The sequence below is a fragment of the Panthera onca genome, chromosome A2 (genome assembly GCF_046562875.1).
Source record: "Panthera onca isolate mPanOnc1 chromosome A2, mPanOnc1 haplotype 2, whole genome shotgun sequence".
Lineage (NCBI taxonomy): Eukaryota > Metazoa > Chordata > Mammalia > Carnivora > Felidae > Panthera > Panthera onca.
In genome coordinates this window covers 117,553,356-117,559,355 of record NC_138340.1, presented here as the reverse complement: position 1 = coordinate 117,559,355, position 6,000 = coordinate 117,553,356, and the positions used below count along the sequence as shown (strand labels likewise).

The 6,000-nt window shown below is 44.4% G+C and overlaps 1 long non-coding RNA gene across 1 annotated transcript in view; it reads left to right on the top strand.

Annotated features, from left to right (window-relative positions):
* Positions 1 to 793: 793 nt before the first annotated feature.
* LOC132679297 (uncharacterized) overlaps positions 794 to 6,000 on the top strand; it is a 72,951-nt gene continuing 67,744 nt past the window's right edge. Inside the window, exon 1 of the long non-coding RNA XR_009610065.3 lies at positions 794 to 909. This is a non-coding gene — a long non-coding RNA (uncharacterized LOC132679297). The remainder of the gene's footprint in view (positions 910 to 6,000) is intronic.

The window sequence follows — 6,000 nt, the reverse complement described above, 5'->3', positions numbered from 1 at the left end:
TAAAATAGAGACCATAGAGCTTTTATGTGGCAGGATGATTGTGAAAACAAAACAAGATAATGCATGCAGGGTACCTAACATAATACCTGGCTACTAGTAGGTGCTGCCCCTGCCCCATCCTCTCTCTCTCTCTCTCTCTCTCTCTCTCTGACACACACACACACACACACACACACACACACACACACACACAGAGGTGGTGGTACAAATAATTGCATGATTTTTCTTCAGTGTGACCAGCCACACTGGGGAGGTCCATACTGGGAATGCATTAAAGAATGCTCTCTCTCTGTTCTGACTGTGGTTATCTGGCTACTATTGTTGCGATCTAATGACCAGAATGATGACCGCAGTGAGAGGTGGGAATATGTGGATGGCCGGGAGCCAGTTGCCTCTGTTGAGAACTGCAGTGCTGGCGTCGACAGCAGCAGTGGATGACTGGATGACGGGTTTTTATTTCCACTGCGTCTGAAATGTGCAATTAGCCTGGAGAGCGAGGAGAGCAGAAACCCCCTTTGTCCAGATGACACCTGGTGTGTGGACGAGCCCCCCCGCCCCCGTCTCTGGCTAAAGGATCTGCATGTTCAGGGAAGGAGACTAAGCCATTTTCTGGATTAACTCTGTGTTTATTTGTAATAAACTATTGTAGGCGCTACAGGAAAGGAACCCCAGAAAGTGGTCCACTGCCAGAATGATGACGACTCCTGGAACTTTCTCTGATTCTTATTGTCCCTCCTACCTTGCTCATCATCTTATGTATTCAAATCCTTCTTGTATTTATGTAGAACAGCTACGATGCTTCACCCAGACGATTGCACATCATCACATCAGAGAGGAAGACACATGTGTGATTCATTTTCTTAAGCCTCAAGTCTAAGGATTTACCTAAGGACCCAGGAATGTCATGAGGTAAGTTTTGGAAGTGTCTGAGGTGGTCTGATGATTATCGATTGGCAGGCTCACCTCCTCTTCCACTAATTGGCTATGGGTTTGCATTTACAAACTGTGACCCACCGTGTTGATAATCTGATGGAACATTCTAGAATGTGGAGAAAAGTAAATGGATGGTCATGAGTGTGCTTACGCCCTGTGTAGCAGTCCTGGACACCGAAGGGAGGCCCTCAGGAGCCATAGAGTGTTGGGATGGGGTCAGGACTGGAGGGCTTTAAAGGTTATCTATGCAGACCCAGTCATTTTACTAATAGAGATCCAAAGAAGCTGTACTTTCTGTCCAGGGCTCCCCAAGCATTTATTTAGTTTCTCTCTTCATGTGAGGATTGATCACACTGCATCATGATTACTCATGAGTCTGTCTCCCTGTGCGTTCAGATTCTTCAGCTGTAAGTAACAGAAAACTCAACTCACACTACTTTAAGCAAAAAGGGGACTTGATTGGCTCAGTAACCAAAGAGTTCAGCTGGATTCAGAGGCTTTAACAATGCTCTTGAGATCCAGTCTTTCTCCGTTTTTCAGTTTTGCCTTCCATTGAACTGGCTCTATTACTCAGGCATGCTTTGCCTGGTGAGGCCAAATGGCTGCCAGCAGCCCTACAAATAGATCTTCCCAGCTCCAAATCCAGAAGAAAAAAGAAGACACGTTTGTCTGCTAAATTGGCTCACGTTGGCTGTGAACCACTCCTGAACAAGTCATGTGGCTCTAATGGGCCAGCCGTGGGGCACATGCCCTGAAGCTGGGGATGGGGTCAGTCCTACCTAAACTGCAAGGAGGGGGAGGGTGGGTGCTCAAACAATATCTAGGGCACCATTGTTATAAAGGAGGAAGAACTGGGGTGCCTGGGTGGCACAGTGGGTTGAACGTCCGAATTCGGCTCAGGTCACGATCGTGCAGTTGACAAGTTCGAGCCCCGCGTCGGGCTCTGTGCTGACAGCTCAGAGCACGGAGCCTGTTTCAGATCCTGTGTCTCCTCTCTCTCTGCCCCTCCCCTGCTCGTGCTCTGTCTCAAGAATAAATAAAGATTAAAAAAAAAAAGGAAGGAGGAAGGACAGAAGCTGAGCATACAAAGAAAAATAAATAGCTCCTGCCCTCCCAACTCAAACGTGAGCTCGTTAATAGAAAGACAGTGCCCATGAATTTTGCTTCTGCCCTGCTTCCTAGGGCATTCCTACCCATGACCAGGGAAGCAGAGACTCATACATGGTGACTATTGTGAATTTCTAGCTATGGGAACAGCTGGGCTAATTCTTAGTGTGAGGTTTTCACACCCTTGATATTGGTGACATGGTGGCTTCTGGAAAGGCTTAAAATCATCTATGCTTTTGGCATCGTGTCCCTTCCATTTAAACAATGTATTTAAGAACGTATTTTAACTTTGCTGTTCAAAGTCAGAAACGTCAACGGCCTTGGTTTTGGCCAACGCCATGTTCTTTGGCAAAGTGATTGGCACTTTGGTAGTTCTTCCTAACTTACAGGTATGCCAAACCTGTAGTTATAGTAGGGATTCAACTTGGCTAATTGCATTTGTACTGGACACATCTCACGAATATCTTCATATTCTTTCTGCTTTGCCTCCAGGCTCTCAGCCGCTCTCTCTGCTCAGTCCCTCCTGTGGCTTTCACTCGCTGAGGGCTGACATCATTCTGCAGCCTGACGCCATGCTGTCACACACCCACCTCTCTGGTTCTCTGTGACATCCTGGCTCTGATGGAATGCTGCCCTGCAGGCCATGGGCTGTGTCATAGGGACTAGATGGTTCAATCTGGAAGTGCGGGGTGTTAACTCCCCATGGTGCACTCATTGACCAATGGCAAACAGGAGATAGACAGGAAATTGGTAAAAACATTTCCTCTCCCTCCTCCCGCTCCAGATTCTTTGAGGCCCACCGTGAAGCATCACTTGGCCTTGCTTTTTATCCTTCCCTGCCTCGCTTCTCTTTCCTTTCACTTCTGTTGCCCCGAGACTATACCTGCCAAAGAAAGCAACAGAACTTAATTCCTGCTTCTGGCTCTGTTTACTAGGAAACCTGGTCTAACACATTATTTCGTTTTTATGTCCCATTTACTCTCAAAGCTGCAGAAGAGGGTTTTAAGTCCAGTCATCTTGATTGGCTTTAATAAAATGGGGGTTCTCTCTCTTTGCCTATTTGTAAGATGAATAAACTGAGGCACGCAGTGGATGTAACTTGGTCAACATTACAGGCTTAATCATTGGGCCACTTAAACACAGAATCTGAGTTTCCCATCTCCCCATTGAAGGTTCTGCACCCAATCACAAGGTAAGCCTCCATCTGCATGTACAAAGTGTTAGGGAATAATTGGGACAAATATCCCAATCATTCAAGCTAGGCAAACCAAACCAAAATAGCTACATAATTGAACTCAGTGTCTCCACTTCACATTGGGACTCTGGAAACAGCCAAAGACATGCTACCCAAATGTTGCCTTTGTGTTGTTATAAGTGCTCCTGATGGTGGTGGGTATGTATTTTTAAACAGCTCATTCCCATTTTTTACATTTGTTTTTAATGTTTAGTTTTTAGAGAGAGCACGTGCAAGCAGGGGAGGGGCAGAGAGAGAGGGAGACACAGAATCCAAAGCAGGCTCCAGACTCTTGAGCTGTCAGCACAGAGCCTGATGCGGGGCTCGAACCCCCAAACCGTGAGATCATGACCTGAGCCGGAGTTGGACGCTTAACCGACTGAGCCACCCAGGCACCCCCATTTCTTAAAATATTTTGCATTTTGGGCCAAATTCCTTTGCTTTTTAACTAATGGAGATGAAAATACAGTTTCAGCAAAGGTAATAGACTCTTCACAGGAGGGGAAATGTCATGATACATAAAACATTTCAGACTTGGCTAAAGACGTAGTATAAACATGAAGGTAAGGTTAATTAGTACGTGTATATTTTGTGCTCTGGTGTCTTACTGATTTCAAAGTGACTCTTTGCCATTGTTACGAGTTTGCTTAAAATGAGCTTTTTAAAAAAGATCTGAAATTATACTCAAATACTTATAGAAAACCAGTAATAAAGAGGAATCAATTACAAGAAAAAAATTCTGGTGATAGGATAAGCTCCAATCCAAACCTAAAAGGAAGATGTGATGGTTCCTGAACTCTCCTCTGTGTGGTGGCTAATATTTAGGGTAGGGAGTGGGTGCTTGAGTTGCCCTGATTTATATAGAAATTTTTAAAATTCATAATTGTGTTATTTTGGGGATCCTACTCTCTTTCAAGTATTTTCATTAAAAAAAATTAAGTTTACTTTAATTTATTTTGAGAAAGATACAGAGAGCAAGTGAGGGAGGGGAAGCGAGAAAAGGAGACAGAATCCCAAGCAGGCTCCGTGCTGTCAGCACAGAGCCCAGTGCGGGACTCGACCTGACAAACAGTGAGATCACGAACTGAGCTGAAATCAAGAGTCAGAGGCTTAACTGACAGAGCCACACAGTTGTCTCAAGTATTTTAAAGTAGTTTTTAAAAAATGCTTATTTATTTTTGAGAGAAAGAGAGAGAGAGAGAGTGAGAGGCAGAGCACGAGTGGTGGAGGGGCAGAGAGCGAGGGAGACAGAGAATGTGAAGCAGGCTCCAGGTTCTGAGCTGTCGGCCCACCGCCTGACACGGGGCTCAAACTCACGGACCTTGAGATCGTGACCTGAGCTGAAGTCAGACACTTAACTGACTGAGCCACCCAGGTGCCCCGCCCCCAAGTATTTTTCAAGCACAGTTGAGGATCTGATGCTCAGAATGCAGGTGCTTCATCATGGCACTACCGTCAGCACAGCATACGTTCACCTGCAAAGACAACGCATCAATCCGGCAGGAAAGACACTCATGCACACAGGCAGCCCAAATTGTCAATGACACACCAACAGTAAGAGCACGATAGTGCTTTCTGGCACCCATTTAAAACTGCATGCGTGGTGACTGTTCTAGAACAACAGCCAATTATATGCATACTTCAAGTACTTAAAGTAGAAAAACTCTTGGCTTTAATGAATGTGCATCTAAAAGAACTGAAGAAAAGTTTTACTTTGCTCAATGTTTCCAAACCTATCAGTTTGGAAAACGATGGTTTTAGGTTTTTGATTGGCTCCCAGCTTGGATTTTGATTTTTTCTGTAGCTTGGGTCCTGGAACAAAGAGGGAAAACGATTAAGACTTCATAGAAAATCTTGATCAGGCATTCAGAGAAAGGCCACAGCTATATTCTGTCCTGGAAAGACCAATATGAAATACCATTCACATGATGTAGTTGGGAATTACAAAGAAGGACAGGGCCTAAGCCATGGTGTCCTTGTGGGAGAGACTGTTAGAAAGAAAGGCATGACATCTTTTATTTATTTATTTTTTTGAGAGAGAGAGCACTGAGGGACAAAGAGAGAGGAAGAGAGAGAGAATCCCAGCACAGAGCCAGCACAGAGCCTGATGTGGGGCTCAACTGCATGAACTGAGAGATCATGATCAGAGCCGAAATCAAGAGTTGGATTCTTACGTGACTGAGCCACGTAAGGACAGTCCACGTTAGGACTGTGCCCTAAAGGCGTGATATCTTTTAACATCTCACCTGTCAACCTTTGCTGAAATGATAGGTGATGTGTTGATCAGTTCTCATGGAAATCTGAGAATTTATCACGTTCTGATCAAGTGTATGGAACAAATGGAAACCAAGATGAGCCAGATTCTTCTCTCTTGATTCTTTCATCTCCAGAGTCTTAGAAGAAACTTGGAAATTTCAAAAAGCTCTCTGTTTCCCAAGAAAGATAAGGAGGTTCCAGAAAGGAACAGCAATTGGCTATTTGGTGTTGTGAACTTGTCAACACTACTTGACAGAGAAGCAAATGGTGCAGAGCAAGAAAACTGAGCTTTGAACCTTGGAACATTTTCAAACAAAGATCTTCTGCCAAAGAATCTTTAATATCTATTACTGACTCTCAAATTATAATAAAAATACCATGAAATTCAATGAAACACATTCATTTCCAATATACAACAATGCTAGGCTTTTGGTCCCAATTAAGCACATGTTTTTCCAGGGCGTTGCGCT